Source organism: Chiloscyllium plagiosum, unplaced genomic scaffold, assembly GCF_037043375.1.
Source record: "Chiloscyllium plagiosum isolate Xiang-an unplaced genomic scaffold, Cpla_swu_hap1 HiC_scaffold_7, whole genome shotgun sequence".
NCBI lineage: Eukaryota > Metazoa > Chordata > Chondrichthyes > Orectolobiformes > Hemiscylliidae > Chiloscyllium > Chiloscyllium plagiosum.
In genome coordinates this window covers 48,413,025-48,433,114 of record NW_028270145.1, presented here as the reverse complement: position 1 = coordinate 48,433,114, position 20,090 = coordinate 48,413,025, and the positions used below count along the sequence as shown (strand labels likewise).

The 20,090-nt window shown below is 41.3% G+C and overlaps 1 protein-coding gene across 9 annotated transcripts in view; it reads left to right on the top strand.

Annotated features, from left to right (window-relative positions):
- Window positions 1-20,090, top strand: part of osbpl6 (oxysterol binding protein-like 6) — a 171,089-nt gene that overhangs the window by 42,077 nt on the left and 108,922 nt on the right. Inside the window, exon 1 of one of the 9 annotated variants that reach the window (XM_087988991.1) lies at window positions 5,387-5,407. The exons of 7 other annotated variants lie outside the window; for them this stretch is intronic. The gene's annotated coding sequence lies outside the window, so the exon portion shown is untranslated. Of the gene's footprint in view, window positions 1-5,386; window positions 5,408-17,974; window positions 18,465-20,090 lie in introns of those variants that run through there. One more of the 9 variants, XM_087988989.1, reaches the window with a different exon arrangement.

The following is a 20,090-nucleotide window of genomic DNA, read 5'->3' as shown; positions in this document are numbered from 1 at the left end:
ACAGAATTCCAACAAGAAACAAAAATTCCAAGGGAAGGATCCATTTTTGTGGTTAACTTTAAGAAGTTAAATGAGCTATCAAATTTAAAATAATTATGCAAAGATGGATGACGGATCAGAAGATTGATAAGGTGGAAAACAGAAAAGAATAGCTAAAACATTAATAAATAGGGAGAAATAGAGCTCAAGAAAAACCCAACTAGATATTTAAAATAGTAAGACTTTCTGTAGATCTGTACAAAGAAAATTTAACAAAGTGAATAGCAAAAACAGAAATTGCTGGGAAAATCTGTTCTGAAGAAAGGTCACTTGACCCAGAACATTAACTCTGATTTCTTGCCATAGATGTTGCCAAACTTGCTGAGATTTTCCAGCAAGTTGTTTTTGTTTCCGATTTCCAGCATCTTCAGTTATTTTGTTTTTTTTAAAACAAAGTGAGTGTTGGTTCTGTTCAGAATGAGCCAGAAGAATTAATAGTAGAAAAAAATGAGATGGCAGATGAATAGAACAGGTAATTTGCATTTGTCTTCACTATGGAAGGTACAAGTAACATTTCAGAATAAGGTAAGTCAGGAAATGGAAGGGAACAAGGAGCTAAACAAATTACCATCCTAAGGGAAGTGATACTGACTGAATTGTTGGAGCTGTAGGTTGACAGGTCCCTGGATCTTTTGACTTCATCCTATGAGTCTTAAAGTTCTGGCTGGTCAGATGCTTGGTTTAAAATTTTCAAAATTTCCTTGCTTCAGGAAAGGTTCCGTTAATTTGGAAAATAGCAGATATTAATTCCCTTATTCAGAAAGGGAAACAGACAGAATTCAGGAAGTAATAGGCCAATTAACTTAATGCTCGCCACACAGAAGATGTTAGCAGCTATTATTAAAGACATTGCATCAAGGTACTTTGAAAAGTTCAAGATAATCAGGCAGAGTCTGCCATGGCTTTGAAGTGAAATCATATTTAATTTCCTTTGGAGTTCCTTGAAGAAGCAGAGTGGGAGCCAGTGCATGTACTGTACTCAGATTCCCAGGAGGCATTTGATTAAAGTGTCACATCAAAGGTTGTTGCAGAATGTAGAAGTTCATTGTTTAAGGAGTAACATTTAGGAATGGACAGAAGATTGGCTAGATAAGAGGAGAGAGTGTATGCATAAATAAGTTATTTTCTCATTGACAAGATGCAATGATTGGTCTGTCATGCAAATCAGTATGGAGTCTTTGATTTGCAATTTAGCTAAATTACTTGGGTGAAGGGGCAAAAGGTATGCTTGCTACATTTCCTGATGGCACAGGAGAGTAAATTGTGAAGAGGACATAATGAGACAAAGAGGAACATAAAACGGTTAAATAAGTGAGCAGAAATTTGTCAAATGAAGTATAGCTTGGGAAAATGTGAAATTGTCCATTTTGGTAGGAAGAATTTTTAAACTCCTATATAAATTGTGAGGGATTGTGGAGCTCTGAGATCCAGAGAAACCTTTGTGTCCTACTGCATAAATTGCCAGAGATTTGGATGCAGATACAGCAAATAATTAGGAAAGTTAATAAAATACCATCAGTTATCACAAAGGGGAATTGACCACAGAGGTAGGGAGGTTATGCTTCAGTTGTGCAGCACATTGGTGCCAACACATCTGAAGAACTGTAATACAGGATTGGTTATCTTATTTAATGAAGGATGTACATGAGTTAGCAGTTCAGAGAAGACTTACTAGCTAGATTAATAACTGAAATGTGTGGGTTGTCTTATGAAGAAAGGTTGGACGTGCTAGATTTGTAAGAGCTTAGAAGAGTAAGTGGTGACTTGATTGAAACAAATACGTTATGGATGTGGACAGGATGTTTACTCCTGTGGAGGAATTTATAACAAAGGGCCACTTTAAAAAGGGACATTGCTCATTTAAGACAGAGGTGAAGATTTTTCTTTGTCATGGAAGGTCAATTGAAGCAGAGCCTTTGAGTATTTTTAAGGCCTGTGTAGGTAGGTAGATGGATTCTTGACAAATATTGGGGTGCTGGGTAAGCAGGACTATGGAGTTATCCATGGTGGAATCAGCTAAAAAGACCGAGTGCCTACTACTTCTAATTTGTATGTTCACATAATCCTCCCTCTACCTCTCACCCGAGAGCTGGATTTTAATAATCTCAAGGTACGCTTCAATAGAGATGCTACCAAGTGTTGCTGCAATCTGATCCACATCAATTAGGGAACACATTCCTAACTTCTCATTTGTTTTAAACCGTGCACTAATAACTCTCTGTTACATTCCTTAAAAATCAGAAAGATGGCCACCATCTGAAGGGAGCAGAAGATACTTTAAAAACATTAACTTCTGAAGTACATAAACAACTTATCGAAATGTTGAAGTAAGATTGCTTCTAGAGACCTTCAGTCACATATAATCTAGGGACTTGGTGTGAGTTAGTGACATTCTCTGTTTGGATATTTTGATTTCTTGTTTACCACTAGAATTCTCGATCAAACTTCTGTGGTTCTGCAAGTCTGCTACCTGTTTCTTTTACTGATGCCCTTTAAATCTATGTGCTCTGCTTACCAGACCAATTTTTCCTTTTATTTGTCTGTTATAATAGCTGTTATAATTTTGAATGATGTTGATAATTAGTTGGTATTGATATTAAATCTACCCTAACTTTCTCTGCCCTGAGGGAAACTTCACTTCTCTTCGCCTCCCCACTTGAGATTCCTCATTTGAGAACTATTTTGAGTATGACTATAGGAATTTATAGTTAATATAAAAAAAAGGACAGAATTCACATACACAACGTTTAATAGATTGAGTGTGTCATACAGTTCTAGTGGGTAAAGGCACTCTTCAGTATATTGCTATGATCTCTTTAGAGATGAATCTCTTTTTAAAAAGAAATGAAATTTCCCAATTGCATAGGGTTATATAACATGGTCTCATATTTTAAGAGACTGTAACAAAACAACTAAAATTAACATTGACTAAAGATTATTTAGTCAGCAACTAATATGCTAAATTACAGAAAAGATACTTCCCGTTAACATTTTAACAAAAATTTTGAGCTACTCTTATATATTACACTATACTCTTGGCAGAGGTGTGTTCTTATACGTAAATTCTCCAACTCCTCCTGGCTTTCATAGGATCTTGCCCCACCAGGATGAATATTGCTTTGTCCTTGTTAGGTAAAGTTCCTTCACTCCATCTTCTAAGCTTAATCTAATGAATTTACAATAGCAAGGAACCCTATGGTAACTCATTGGTCTTTAAATCTCCAGAAGCCTTGCCCCTTTAAACAGGAATCTGTCCTATCAACGCTCTGCTTGGTGGTTAAACCAAGCACACTCCTTACCTTTGGCTTGGCAGAGAGGCAGCTGTGTTTGGTTGTTTTTCCCAAATCTCTGACTCTGTCTATTTGTGAGATTGTGCTTTTGTGAGGCCAGCAGTATCCTGCAAATCTGGATACTAGACTTGCATTTGGCCCCATGATAACCAAATCACATGAGCTTGTCTCCAGATAGATTTCATGGGATCCCACATCCTACCAATTCCAGGACATTCTGCTTTGTCTTAAATTAAAAGAAACAGTTGACAACACAACATTTATAAAGTCTCATAGTTGTAAAAGTTTGTGCCAGTGTGGAGACCTGAACCTTTGGCAACCAACACAAGGCACCATACATTAGCAAATAGATCACGTTCATCTGTGAATGAGAGAAATGGTAAAGCAAAAACCATTTAAGAGCATTAAAATCAAAGTATCAACTATTTTGAGAGTTAAATAACATTATTCCAGGATAAGGGGTAATTTCTTCATTCAAAGAGCTGTAAATCTTTGGAATTCTCTGCCAGACTTAACTGTCTTTAAGATTGAGATCAATAAATTCTTGGGCACTAAAAGAATTAAGGGATATAGGGATAGTGATGGAAAATACAATTGAAATAGAAGTTAAGCCTTGATCTTATTGATTGTCAGAGCAGGCTTCTGTGACTATAAATCCCAATCCTGCTCTTATTCCTCGTGTTCCCATTTCTCATCTGACTGGATGTTTTTGTACTTGGAGGACTTTAACCTTTTAAGCATCTCTTTTCCCATTTCTTATTGTGAGCAGGGCCCAGGTTGGGGGTTACATCAGGGCTCAGTAACTGAGGTCTGGTACTCTAGAAAGTTTACTATGTTTGGGTTGAGGCCAAGGATGCTCTGCTGGGCTCATGGCGTGGAGGCCCAGGCCAGGAGCAGCACCAGACCTTATTGTTTGTTCCTCCCCCAGTCTTGAGTAATATTGTTACCACCTCCTTTACAGATGTATTAATAGCTGCCTCTTGTCTAGTGAAATAAGATGCAATATATTCATTTAGTACTTTAGTCGCGTGTCTTCACAAGGATATTCTTTGTTTTTGCCCTGTCATTCCTTTGACTCCAATTTGCCTAATTTCCCACATTTTGATTAACTCATGGTATACTATGAAATCTTAGGTGGCCTTTCTTTCAGGTGTCCCCACATGTTTCCAAATAGAAAATGGGAGCAGCGATTTGGCCCATCAAGCCTACTCTGCCATTCAATCGATCATGACCGATCTTCTACCTCAATACCATTTTCTCTTTAGATTAGATTAGATTAGATTACATTACAGTGTGGAAACAGGCCCTTCGGCCCAACAAGTCCACACCGACCCGCCGAAGCGCAACCCACCCATACCCCTACATTTACCCCTTACCTAACACTATGGGCAATTTAGTATGGCCAATTCACCTGACCCTGCACATCTTTGGACTGTGGGAGGAAACCGGAGCACCCGGAGGAAACCCACGCAGACACGGGGAGAACGTGCAAACTCCACACAGTCAGTCAGTCGCCTGAGGCGGGAATTGAACCCGGGTCTCTGACGCTGTGAGGCAGCAGTGCTAACCACTGTGCCCACCGTGCCGCCCATCTTTTTGTGCACTATCTCTGTGTCCCTTGATATCTGTCTGGAAATATCGAGAAATCTGTCAATTTCTTGTCTTGAGCATACTCAACGACTGAGCTTCCATTGCCTTCTGGGTTTGAGAATTCCAAAGATTCAGCAACCTCTGAGTGAAAAAAAATTCCTCCTCATCTCAGTCCTCTATGATTTCCCTTTTTTTTTCCTGAGACTGTTGTTTGGTGTGAGAGCCAAGGGAAGCATAATTTTTGCTTTGACTCCCTGTCGAGCCTGTAAGAAGTCCAAATACTTCAATGAGATCACCCTTCATTCAGAATTTAAAGGCCCATGAAAAACTGTAGGTTGAAGTACAATTATTGATAGATTCTTTATGATCCTTGTGCAAATGTAGCAGCTGAAGAAACTATCTCAATGATATTGCTTTTGGCCTGTATAACTGGAGTCTGGATGAAGGCTAAAGTTTTTATGAAGATGGACTGTTGAACTGAAAATCAGGTATTGGTACACATAGACTATTAAAAATGAATGATTTATTAACAGAGCAAGTTTGAATAGTAGTAATTGTAGCTATGATTTCAGAGGAAAACTGCGTTACCTGACAGTCAGTTCCTTGGTACAATGTTGATGACTTTAACAATTTAATATTTTAACGTATTGGCACAGTTCTATTATGTGCAATGAATGTCTTCAGTTTTGATATGATTTAGAATACTTTATAATTTTCAATAAACTGCTTGCAGTGTGTGGAGCAGTTCTAGTGACTCAGTAGGTACACGACCTGCTTGAAAGTACCTGCATTCCTAAATGTTACAAGGCAAAACAAAGGCCTTGCATTTTCATTTGAGACTGTAATTGTGCGCTTCGAGGGAAGAAACAACTTGTTTAAAAATGTAGGAGTCCCTTTCTTCAGAATTTAAAATCTTTGTCATTCTCACTCAAGCTGATGACCAATGTTTCGTCGTGCACATCTGCTTGAATAATATTGAGACCACTTTGAAATAATTCAGTTCTATAGTATGTTTGGTTTTGAATTTTTTGCTGGGGTAAGGGGAAGGTGGCATATAGGGTGTTTGCATCATGTAGACAGCAAGCTTTTTTAAAACCCAACCATAAACTGTTGATGCAAGTGAGTCATCACATAAAGAGTCAGCCTCCAATTTTAAATAGATGCCTTCTGGATATTTATTCAGAACAGTTAAACTTTGTGAATGCTTGATGATAAGGGTGAGGCAATATTCAAAGATACACTTGTTTCCTGAATTGCTAAGAGAGCTGTGCTGTATCAGCATTCGCTAGGACATTCTTACTGATGGATTGTGGATGACTCAGCTTGCCTATAGTTGCTGAGCAGAGCAGCATAAATGTGCAGTATCAGAATTGTCTTTGATGCAGAATGAAATGCCACATTCATTAACCTTGTGGAAAAGGAATGTCAGAAGGTAGTGTATTCACTGCTGAGTTCGTGCTATTTCCTAGACATTCTACAGATGTACATCGTTCTGTTTAAAAACAAATGAGCAGGAAGCCTCTGGTTGTGGTCTGGATGCTCATCATTTCTGGGAAAGCCTGATCAGGCAGCTCGTTAGCTTGTTCTGTCATGTTTTTGATTGAAGTTGTGCTTTGAAAATAGTTACTTGCATTGGCTTTTCTGGGGCCCACCTGAGCAGGATATGTGGGGGGAGCTGAAAATTTTATTTCCAGATGGTGAGCTCAAAAATAGAGATTTGTCAGAGGCTCATTTGTGGCACGGTCAGGCCTCTCACCAACATGTGGTGGTTTCTTATTTTGTGAAACGTTTGTGTGCCAGGAATACTCATTAATACACTCAGCGGGACATGAGAATCTTGTGGCACACCCCCTCTGGTTTGTTGGAAGGAATGGTTGGCTTTCTGCAGGTATGAGAGATCAGCGGTTTCCCCTGGTCTCTGCAACACAAGGGGTCAATTGGCAGCTTAACTCATTCCTGAAGAAGGGCTTATGCCCGAAACGTCGATTCTCCTGTTCCCTGGATGCTGCCTGACCTGCTGCGCTTTTCCAGCAACACATTTCCAGCTCTGATCTCCAGCATCTGCAGACCTTACTTTCTCCTCAAAGAGCTTAACTGGAGACTCCGGAATGTCAAGAGTGAGTCAATAGATCGGGAGTACGGAGCAGTGAAGTTGGGGAAGGCCTGGCATCCTGGGTGTGTATTTGGATGATGATGGGTGGGTGTGATTTATGGTGTCAGGAATATTAAACATAACAAAATGAGATGTCAGAACGGTGGTGTCAGTGCTGTCCACATGTATTGGGTTGCAGTCCTTACAGGGCTTCAGGTTCACCAAGAGCATGTCAGTTACTTCCACTGAGAATGACATTGGACAATACCCTTTACAATACATAGACAACTGTCCTTTTGCATCTTACATGTTTAGTCAAATTGCACAGTGTTGAGCTCTACAGCATGCATGAATATAAACCTTCAAAAAAGGATGAAGTCAAGGACAAAACGTTGTTTCTTCCGCAATAATGAAATGTCCCAAACTCCCTTGTCACCATCTGTTGTTTTGCTGTTGCTTATTTGAGATGGGTGTGTCACTGGCAAGGCCAGTAATTTCCCCCTTGAAGGTGCTGGAGTGAGCTGCTGCCTTGAGCTGCTGCAATCTTTGGCCTGTGGGGACATCCACAGTGCCTTTAGGAAGGGAGCCCCAGGTTTTTAGGAAGGGAGCCCCAGTGACATTATAAGTGAGGGAATGTGGTTCCAGGACAGGATAGTGTGTGCTTCAGAGGGGAACTTGCGGGTGGTACCATTGCTATGCATTTGCTGTTCTTGTCCTTTTTAGGTTTTTAAAAATTTGGAAGATGGTAGGAGTTTTGGTGAGTTACTGCAGTGATCTTGTAGATGGTCCACACTGCTGCCACTGTGTGTCATTAATCAAGGGAGTGAATGTTTAAGGTGGTGGGTGGAGTGCCAATCAACTGGGATGTTTTAACTTGTGTCAAGGCAAATGTCTTGAGTGTTGCTAGAACTACAAGTGGACATATTCCATTACACTCCTGATCTGTGCTTGTAGATGTTGGACAGGATTTGAGGGGACAACGTGAATTACCACAGAATTCTTTAGGCTCTCAATTGCTCTTTTAGCCACTAGCCTAGGCAGTTCAGTTTCTGATCAATAGTAATCCTCAAGATGTTGATTAGTGGGAGATTGAGTGATAGCGATTCTACTGAATGTCATGGAGCAATGATTAGATTGTCTTTTGTTGGAGATGGTCATTGCCTGGCACGTGTGGCTTAAATGTTCCTTGCTACCTATCAGTGCAAGCCTGTTTTGGAATATGAGGTGTAAGGAATGGTGGTGAATATTGTGCAGTCATCAGTGAACGTCTCCACTTTTGGTCTTTATGATTGGGGAAAGGTTATTGATGAAGGTGGTTGGGCCTACGATACTGCACTGAGGAACTCCTGCCAAGATGTCCCGAGGTTAACGTGATCAACTTGGAATAACTTCAATCATCTTCCGTTGTGCCAGGTATGACCCCCGCCAGTGGAGACTGTTCTGCCTGATCCCCATTAACTCCAGAATTGCCCAGGCTCCTTTATGCAACACTTTTCTAAATGCTACCTTGTCGTCAAGACCAGTCACTACTTCACCTCCTCTCTGAAGATTAGCTCCTTTGTATTTTGAACAGGATTGTAATGAGGTCAGAAACTGAGTGGCCCTGGTGAAACCGAAATTGGATGCCAATGAACAGGTGATTCCTCTGTAACTCCTGCTTGGTAGCCTGACAATGCACTAATTAGCTACGTTGGGGCATAGTTAATTCAGGAACATGTCTTCAGTACCAGAATTTCATCTGAGCACAAAGCTTTTGTGGTATCCAGTGTCTCTAGCAATTTCTTGATATCATGTGGTGTGAATGGAATCCGTAGAAGGCTGGAATCAATGATGCTGGGATCATCAATGTGTGCCAGTGTATTTAGTGCTCTAAGCTAATCTCAGTAATAATGGTGATGCACACATGCATAAAATAATACTGATGCAATGTGAAATGTTTCTAAATGAAGTTTAAATTTGAAAACCACCCTTGCAACTCTTGTGTTCTCAAGTCTTATGTTAATGATAATGGTGTTGGTCAGGGAAGTTGTGGCCATGGAGTAGGGTCACCTTGTTTGGCCGGGAGATTATTTTCACACCTACTCATAGCTGCCACATTGTCAGCTAAAGACAGGTTTCATCTCTGAAAAGCTTCCCTACTGCATGATCATGTCTCTTGTGCACACCTCCAGCACTTGAAGTTTTAATTAAAATTGTGGGGGAGCCAGCTAAAAGTATGAGACTGTAAGTGGGTGCAGCAACACCCTGGTGCCATCACAGTTAAAATTCCGCCCATGGCCTCATTAACATTATCGTTGATGTTTACTAAAATGTTCTGCTGGCTTTATTTCAAGGATGTTAAGGGAATATATATCATGAATGTTTCATGTATTGCTGACATTTCAACACTTATTTCAAGTTATCAACTGACTGCTGAAATTTAGGAAGCACTAGCAAAGTTGGCATCACCTCTGGAAACCTGAACTGCAATGAGCGCTTGTATCATGACCAGGAATAGAATGTGGAACTTGATCGTTTGCAGACTAACATGAAAGCATTGAATATTTATAAGAAGCATATTATTATAATGCCAATTTATTAAAACATCCCAGCAATCTTAATTTCTTACAAAATAGCATGTTTTGGGATGTTTAGTATTTGTAATGGGTCTAAAGTATTGCAACAACCCTTCTCCATTTTCCCCTTCATTCTTCAATTCCCACCTCCCAGATCCAAAAATAAAATGGAGGTAACTGACCTTTGCATTGCAGTTAGTGAACAGAGAAGGCAGGTCATGATGCGACATGCAGATGATGCACTTTTGTGTCACCATTTAATTGCTCACAGTAATGACTAACAATTTTGTTAGTCATTGTTCTTAAAATAACTAAGAAACACAGCCATTTACTACTTATTAGAAATCTTGGGTTCATGTATACTTGTGTGTGCAACTTGGGTGCCTGATGTCCTTTTTTTTGTGTATTCTTCTTCCATTATAAATTTTAATTAGACATTGTTGTAAACATTCCTGCCAGCATCTTGAGGTTTGTACCAGATGAGGAGAAACCATCTCTTCAGTTAACCAGTGAAGATCTCCAAGAGTTGGGTCAAGTAAATAATCAGCTGTTTATTGCACTGCTGCAAACTGTAAAGGTGACATGTGTACTCTTTCCGCCTCTCTCTCTCTCTCTCTCTCTCTCTCTCTCTCTCTCTCTCTCTCTCTCTCTCTCTCGAGTGACTGTGAAATCATTACAGTGAATCATGTATTATTCATAAGTAAACCTTTTCAGACCCAAGTACTGTACAGCATCTACATTTATAGATGATTTTGATTATACAAATTCAACACCATATAATCTGACTACAGGGCTCCCAGAAACCCCTGAAAGTCTTTTCTGAGAAATTTTGTTTTCGTTTTTGATCAGTAACTGACATATTTAATGTTAGGCTTGAAACTATAGTTTTTTTTAAAAATATTACAATTATATACTGAAGTCTGTCTTTGTCTTTTAATGAGTTTTTATTTGAAAACATCAGCCTCTGCAACAATGTTTTTGTGCAGCAGTGTGAACAGATTTGATTTATTACTGTCACGTGTACCGTGATACAGTGAAAAGTGTTGTCTTGTGTGCAGATTGTATTATACAAGTGTGGCAGGGTAACCGAACAGAGTGCAGGATGCAGTATTACAGCTGCCAAGAAGGTGCAGAGAAAGATTAACATTAAAGAGAACCATTTAAAAGTCTGATAACAGCTGAGAAGAAACTGTTCTTAAATTTGTATACAAACATTTTAATATCTTCTGCCTGATGAAAGAGAGTATAACTGTTGGGAGGGGCCTTGGATGATGATGGTTGTTTTCTGAATGCAGCGGGAAGTATAGATGGAGTCAGTGGATGGGAGACTGGTTTGCGTGATGGATTGGGCTGTGTTCAGTTCTCTGTGGTTTCTTTCAGTCTCAAAGAGCAGATGCCATATCAAGCTGTGATGCATCCAGATAGAATGTTTTCTATGGTGCATCTATAAAAAAAATTTGCAAGTGTCTTTCTGGCCATGCCAATTTTCTTTAGCCACCTGGAAAAGTAGAGGTGTTACTGTGCTTTCTTGAATGTAGTGTCAATGTGGGTGAACCAGTATAGATTGTTGGTGATTATCACTCTCAGGAGCTTGACACTATCAGCCATCTCCACCACAGCACCATAGACAGGGCATGCCCTCCACTCTGCTTCTTAAAGTCAATAACCAGCTCCTTCATTTTGCTAATGTTGATGGAGAGATTGCTGTCATTACACCATGCCATTAAGCACTCTATCTCTTTCCTGTACCCATCTCGTCATTATTCGAGACTAAATCTACAATGGTAGTGTTATCTGCAAACTTGTGAATGGAGTTGGTGTGAAATTTGGCCACACAGTTGTGTGTGTAAAAGGAGTATAGTAGGAGGCTGAGTAGGCAGTATTGCGGGGTGCCAGTATTCAAGATTATCTTGGAGAGGATGTGTAAGCCTATGCTTACTGACTGCAGTCTGAAGGTCAGGAAGTTGAGAATCCAGTTAGAGAGGGGGGAGCAGAGACCGAAGTCCAGGAGTTTGGAGATGTTTGTTTGGAATTATGGTGTTGAAGACGGAGCTGTAATCAATATATAGGAGCCTGACGTAGGTATTTTTGTTGTCCTGATGTTCCAGGGATGAGTGTAGGTCCAGGGAGATGGTGTCTGCCATGGACCTGTTATATCAGTAGGGAAATTGCAGGGAATAGAAGCAGACTGGGAGGCTGGAGTTGATGTGACCCATGACCAAGGTCTTGAAGAACTTCATAATTACAGAGGTCAGAGCCACCGGATAGTAGTCGTTGAGGCACGATCATGAGTTTTGTTTTTGGCACTGGGATGATCGTCTTGAAGCGAGGGGATTGTTGTAAGGAGCAGTTGAAGATGTCTGCAAATACTTCCGCCAGCTGGACCACACAGGGTCTGAGTGCATGGCCGAGTACTCCGTCTAGGCCGGTCACTTTCCATTCGTTCACCCTTAAGACACCTCGAATGCCTTCAGCGGCGACCATGGGTACAGGTGCAACCCAGGCTCACTGGACAGGTGACATTGTTTCACTGTATTTCTGCTCAAAGTGAGCATAGAATGTTTTGAGCGGATCAGGTAAGGATTAATGTTGTTTGTAATTCTGTTCAACTTCATTTTAGAGCTTGCTATGTAGAGTAAGCCTTTCCATAACTGACGGGTAGCTATGTGGTTAGTCTAAGTCTCTGGCTTTGTTTGGTGTTGCCTCTTGGCATCCCTGATGGCCTTGCGAAGGTTGTACCTGGATTTCCTTACAGGTCAGGGTCGCCCAACTTGAATGCCTCGTAGGGAGCAGATCGCCCAGCTCATCCATAGTTTCCAGTTGGGAACATCTGGATTAACTACTTTGATACACAGTCGTCTACACGCTTACTAATGAAGTCTGTAACAGTAATGGCGTACTTCTTTAGGTTGGCTGCTGAGTTCTTAAATATGGACCAGTCCATCGATTCCAAGCAGCCCCACAGAATCCCTTCCATTGTTTCAGACCAACACTGCACTGCGTTCTATATTGGGTCCTGATGCTTCAATTTCGGCCTGTGAGCCGGGAGGAGAATTACAGCATTGTGGTCTGATTTTCCAAGGTGAGGACCGAGGAGTGGTAGGTATCTTTGTTTGTGTAGCAGTGGTCATGGATGTTCAGCTTTCTAGTGGGACAAGAGACATGTTTATGGTATTTGGGTAGCACATTCTTGAGGTTGGCCTGGTTGGATTCACTGGTTACGGTGAATAAGGCCTCAGGATATTCTATCTCTTTGTAGCAATGTATACCGTGTAAAATGCACACTTCAGTCCTGCATGGGGTGGGATGTAGGCCACTGCCACGATAGCAGAGGTGACACTGTGTGGCAGGTAGTAGGAATGACACTTTACTGTTAGATACTCCAGGTTAGGGGAGCAGTGACTCACCTAAGTATGAGCACCAGGAGGTGTTGATCAGGAAGCAGATCCCACCGCCCCTTGCCTTGCCCAAGTACACCGAGCGGTCAATTCGGTGAACTGAGAAACCCTCCAGTTGTAAGGCACAGTGATTGTAGCAGGAGTGAGCCATGTCTCTGTAAAACAGCACACAGTGGTCCCTCAATTCCATCTAGAAGTTGAGTCCTTTTAAGTTCATCCATTTTGTTCTCAATGGCTTGGACATTTGCCAGGTATAAACTGGGGGAAGGAGAGCTTGAAATTTTGGAGTTTTAGTCACACCTGAAGTCCAGTATGTCTCCCACATTTCCTGGGTGAGGGACATCTGCTGCTTCGGACGGTGAGTGAGTGCTCCTGATGGGGTCTTGAGTACCAGTCCCAGCCTTGAACACTCTGAGGGGCCTTGTGGTTGGTTTGGTCAATTTCTGGTGTCGGTGAGGGAAATCTGCTTCTCCAGAAGGTAAGTGAATTTGGTTTGTGCAGTCTGTGTTTGTGTATCATACTTGATTTCCCAAAACTGATCCACACCATTTGGTCGCTGTACAGATGAAATAATTTTCTTCAGCTTTTAGTGGTTTACATTGAAAAGCTTCTGAAATTGGCTTGCTTTTGTTGAAACAGAGGACAGTCTTTAGACAATAGGTGCAGGAGTAGGCAATTCTGCCCTTCGAGCCTGCACCACCATTCAATATGATCATGGCTGATCATCCTTAATCAGTATCCTGTTTCTGCCTTATCTCCACAACCCTTGATTCCACTATCCTTGAGCTCTATCCAACTCTTTCTTAAATGAGTCCAGAGACTGGGCCTCTGGGGCATAGCATTTCACACACCCACCACACTCTGGGTGAAGAAGTTTCTCCTCATCTCTGTCCTAAATGGTCTACCCCGTATTTTTAAGCTGTGTCCTCTGGTTCGGCACACACCCATCAGCGGAAACATGTTTCCTGCTTCCAGATTGTCCAATCCTTTAATAATCTTATATGTTTCAATCAGATTCCCTCTCAGTCTTCTAAACTCAAGGGTATACAAGCCCAGTCGCTCCAGTCTTTCAGCGAAAGGTAGTCCCGCCATTCCAGGAATTGACCTCGTGAACCTACGCTGCACTCCCTCAATAGCCAGAATGTCTTTTCTCAAATTTGGAGACCAGAACTGCACACAATACTCCAGGTGTAGTCTCACCAGGGCCCTGTACAGCTGCAGAAGAACCTCTTTGCTTCTATACTCGATCCCTCTTGTTATGAAGGCCAGCATGCTATTAGCCTTCTTCGTTACCTGCTGTACCTGCATGCTTACCTTCATTGACTGGTGTACAAGAACACCCAGATCTCTTTGTACTGCCCCTTTACCTAAATTGATTCCATTTAGGTTGTAATCTGCTTTCCTGTTCCATACATTTATCCACATTAAACTGCATCTGCCATGCATCTGACCACTCGCCTAACCTGTCCAGGTCACCCTGTAATCCTGCTCACATTTCACTCTGCCACCCAGCTTGGTATCATCAGCAAATTTGCTAATGTTATTACTAATACCATCTTCTATATCATTAATATATATTGTAAAAAGCTGTGATCCCAGCACTGATCCTTGTGGTACCCCACTGGTCACTGCGTGCCATTCCAAAATGGAGCTGTTTATCACTACTCTTTGTTTCCTGTCAGCCAACCAACTTTCAATCCAAGGTAGTACTTTGCCCCCAATACCATGCACCCTAATTTTGCTCACTAACCTCCTATGTGGGGCTTTATCAAAAGCTTTCTGAAAGTCCAGGTTCACTACATCTACATTTACTGGATCTCCCTCGTCCATCTTCATAGTTACATCCTCAAAAAATTCCAGAAGATTAGTCAAGCATGATTTCCACTTCATAAATCCATGCTGACTCTGACCTATCCTGTTACTACTATCCAGATGTGTCGTAATTTCATCCTTTTATAATAGACTCCAGCATCTTTCCCACCACAGAGGTCAGACTAACTGGTCTATAATTTCCTGCTTTCTCTCTCCCACCTTTCTTAAAAAGTGGTACAACATTAGCCACCCTCCGATCCGCAGGAACTGATCCAGAATCTATCGAACTCTGGAAAATAATCACCAAAGCATCCATGATTTCTCGAGTCACCTCCTTCAGTACCCTGGGATGTGGACCATCAGGCCCTGGGGACTTATCAACCTTCAGACCTAACAGTCTCTCCAACACCAAATCCTGGCAAATATAAATTCCCTTCAGTTCAGGTCCTTCAGCCACTGTTACCTTCAGCCACTGTTACCTCAGGGAGATTGCTTGTGTCTTCCCCAGTGAACACAATTCTTCTGCCATTTCTTTGTTCCCCGTAATATATTCCCCTGTATCTGTCTTCAAGGGCCCAATTTTAGTCTTAACCATTTTTTTTGCCTTTCGCATCCCTAAAAAAGCTTTTAGTATCCTCCTTTGTATTTTTGGCCAGTTTACCTTTGTACCTCATTTTTTCTCTGCGTATTTCTTTCTTAGTTCTTTAAAAGCTTCCCAGTCCTCCGTTTTCCCACTTATCTTTGCTATGTTATACTTTTTCTCTTTTAATTTTATATGTTTCTTAACTTCCCTCGTCAGCCACGGCCACCCATGCCTTCTCCTGGGATCTGTCTTCCTTTTTGGAATGAACTGATCCTGCATCTTCTGCATTATACCCAGAAATATCTGCCATTGTTCCTCCACTGTCATCCCTGCTAAAGTATTGTACCATTGAACTTTGGCCAGCTCCTCCCTCATAGCTCCATAGTTCCCTTTTATTCAACAGAAATATTGTCACTTCCAATTGTACCCTCTCCCTCTCATTGCAGATTGAAGCTTATTGTATTATGGTCACTACTTCCCAATGGCTCCTTCACTTTGAGGTCACTGATCAATTCTGGTTCGTTGTACAATACCAGATCCAGAATTGCCTTCTCCCTGGTAGGCTCCAGCACCAGATGTTCTAAGAATCCATCTCGGACGCACTCCCCAAAGTCTCTTTCTTTAGGTCCAATACCATCCTGATTCTCCCAGTCTACCTGCATGTTGAAATCCCCCATAACAACTATAGTAACATCTTTGCGACAAGCCAATTTCAGCTCCTGATTCAACTTCCATCCGACATCCATACTATTGTTTGGGGGCCTGTAGATAACTCCCAAGAGGTTCTTTTTACCCTTTAGAATTTCTCAGCTCTATCCATACTGACTCTACATCCCCTGATTCTAGGTCCCCCTACGTAAGGGACTGAATATCATCCCTTACCAACATGGCCACCCCACCCCCTCTGCCCGTCAGTCTGTCTTTACGATAGCACGTGTAGCCTTGAATATTCATTTCCCTGGCCCTGTCCACTTGAAGCCACGTCTCAGTTATCCCCACAATATCGTATCTGCCAATTTCCAAAAGAGCCTCCAGCTCATCCATCTTATTTCTAATGCTTCATGCATTCATATATAGTATTTTTAATTTATTACTGCCCTCACCCTTCCCATCAACTCCTATTTCACTCAACCTTACACCATGATCCCGTTTTGAGTTTTCTGCTTCATTGATACCGTTGTCTTTCTTGACTTCCCTTGTTCTAACTTTCCCTTCAATTTCCTTCTTAAACATCCAGTTTGTCCCCTCCCCCCCGCTACTTAGTTTAAACGTAGCTGTGTTGCAGTTGCAAACCTGCCTGCCAGAATGCTGGTCCCTAACTTATTAAGGTGCAAACCATCTCTCTTGTATAAGAAGCTTTACCCAAGTGCAAGTTATTGATTATGCCTTTGAATATAGTAAACAATTATGTGTAAAAAAAAAAATTAGGTGACCAACTGTTGGATCATGCTGAAGCTGTGCATAAAAGAACAGTTACTACATAGGTTTAAAATTGGTAATTACCCCAGCAGTACAGGAATACTTGGACAAATTGTTCTTGGGTACTGATAGACAAATCAAATGCGTGTCTCAAACAAATTTTGCTTTTAATGTTTATAAAACATTTGAGGTGCTGCCAGTGGTGATTGGTTTTGAACTGCATTGAACAGAGAGGAATTTTCAATGACTTCTGTTGCTATTTGCCTTAAGAATTTGGATCCTATTTTCTTAGTAAGCATGGGTGCTGAATTTGCATAACAGAAGACTATTTGTTGCACTTAATCAGGTGTTGGTATCCCTTGGTTTCAAGATGACATCTACACCAGGTTGCGAGTTCCTGTCATGGGCCTTCAAAGGGCTGAACAGTCTGTCCTTTGAGCACTCAGGACAGAATATCCCAGGTGGCAGTGTGATTCGGAGTGCTACATTTCTTCCTTTTCTTTTTGCTGAGGTGATCACTCCACCTCATCATTAAAGGCAGCGGGACGCAAAGCGTGATGCAACTTGATTTAAATATCACCATTTGAATGATGGGTAATAAACTTCTCCCAGTCATTAATGTTGGTGCCTCCATGTTTCAGGGAGAGCGTCAGAGTGCCACTGAAGCATTTCCTGCATCCTTCCCTGGAACACCACCCCATATGAGAGTTGAGAAACAAATCCTAAGCAGAGGAGGTATCTTTCAACCATCCGAACACAGTACCCTCTCCATTGTGGTGGATTTTGCAAGTGTGTTGCCTGAATGCTGGTGGATCTGGTTTAAACAAATACACTTGATATTTTTCGCTTTGAATCTGGAGCATGCAATAGAAACATTGCTGGTGGTATTTCTTTAGCACTCTCTTGTATCACTGATACAAATGTTGCATTACAATACAAGAGTCAGCTGACCTGTCTACTCTGAGAGGGCCCCAGCAGTCTGATTTTCAGTCCAGGAGGCAGGGGGTGGAATGGAATCTGCCTGCTGCCTCTAGAGACCGCTTTTGGGCGGCTGTGGAGGTGGGCGCATGCCAAGGTAGGCTGGTTAGCAGGCCCACCTCCATTCCCATAAGATACGTCCCTGCCTCCACTCTCTCTCCTCATACTCCCTCTATACCCCTTCCATGGGCCCCATGCATCCTGTTCCCCCAGTTTGCACAATAGAACCAGTGAGTTTCATGATAACAATAGCAAGGCATTGTAAAAAATAAAAGCACATTCATTTTGAAAACTGCTTTGAAAAAAATGCTTTCTTTCATAACCTTGTAAAAGTATTAATCAGACCGAGCCATGTAACTGAAGCTTTGCCTTACTTCACACTAGCAACCACAATAAGATTGAATTTTACATTGTTTGAAAGGGAGGAGATTGGAATCTAGGATTAGTATTTGAAACCTGCGTCAGGACAATTGTTTGACATGAAAGCTGAGCTAGCTGAAGTGAACTGATTAACTCGGGTAGAAGATAGATCAATAGAGTCACAGTGGTAGACATTTAAGGGGGTATTTCCGAATAGGAGAAAGTGAGGACTGCAGATGCTGGAGATCAGAGCTGAAAATGTGTTGCTGGAAAAGCGCAGCAGGCCCTGAAGAAGGGCTCATGCCCGAAACGTCCATTCTCCTTCTTGGATATTTCTGAATACTCAAGGTAAGTATATATCTACTATAAAGAAAATGTCATAGTGAGGATCCACTATCTGTGGTTAGGGAAAGAAGTTGAGGAAAGTATTAGATTTAAGGAAAAAACATATAACTGCAATGAATGTGTGGCAGGTGAGATGAATGATCAGAATATAAAGATTGATAGAGAATGATTGATTATGAAAGGTTAATCAGGAGGAAGAAACCAGAGTACGAGAGGAAGCTAGCTAGGAATAACAAAAATGAATAACGAGAGTTTCTACAATTTGGAGATGCCGGTTGGAGAGAGTGTGGACTCCATCTCACTTTCAAGGTTGTGGCACCTGCTGTACAGTTGGTCCTCGAGATGGTTGAAGAGTTTGCAAGAGGTGCGGTGGCAAAGTCTCTCCATGTAGTCTGTGTAGTAGGTTGACTTGAGTGGATTCGTGATCCGTAATCCTTTTGGGATCTTTCCTGCTTTCCCGCATTTCTGTAGAAACTTGATGTCTGTGTCGATATGTGCGATCTGCTTGGAGATCCTCTCCACTTTGAGCTGGGTTTCTAGGTGATTAGAAAGGAAATGAGAAAGTAAGGTCAGTGTTAGTTCTCTGGAGAGTGTGAGGGAGGAGTTAATCGTAGATAATAAGTAAGTGCCGGATGAGATTAACAAATATCTTGCTTCTATCTTCACTATGCGGAAACTTTCCAGTGATAGCTATAAACCAGGAGGTTAAAGGGAGAGACCAGTTTAGTAAAATTAAAATCATAAGGGAAGTAGCACTGAACAAACTGATGGAGCTGTGATCTTAAAAGAGGTGGCTATTGAGGTAGCTTTTGTGTTGATATTTTTCCAAAATTGCCTAGATTCAATACTGGTTCTGTTGGATTGAAAAATACAAAATATGACCCCACTATTCAAGGAGGGAAGCAGAAATCTTGACAATTTAGGCCATTTAACTTGACATTAGAAGGTTTTAGAATTGATTAGTGAAGGGATTTTAACTACACACTTGGGAAAAATTTGAAGTCATCTGGAAGAGTTGATATGCTTTTGTTGAAGAGAAGCCATGTTTAGTCAATTTATTGTAGTCTGTTAAAGGAGCAAACATGCACTATGGATAAAGGAGAGGCTATAGGCATTTTGTACTTGGATTTCCAGGACGCATTTGCTAATGTGCTACATTAAAGGTTATTGCAGAGAACAAAGCTCATAGGAAGGAGGTAAAATATCAACATTGGTAGAAGATTGGCTGACTAGCTGAGGGACAACAGTCTGCTGAATGGCAGGGTATGACAACGGTGTATCACAGATGTCTATGCTGGGATCTCAACTTTATCAATTTACATCAGTTAGTTAGAGGAGGAAATGACAGAACGGTAGCTAAATTTGTAAATTAACCAAGACACTTAAGAAAGTATGTTATGAAGCAGACATGAGGAAATTGCAGATAGATATTGACAAATTGAGTAAAGATTTGGCAGATGGATTATGAGATGGGAAGATATGAAGTTGTTCACTTTGGTAGGAAGAATTAAAAGGAAGAGTGCAACTTAAAACCAAAATTAACTGCATAATTCTGAGATTGTAGAGGGATTTCAATGTAATGGTGTTTGAGCACATAACCAAGAAAGCGAATGGGATGCTATACTTTGT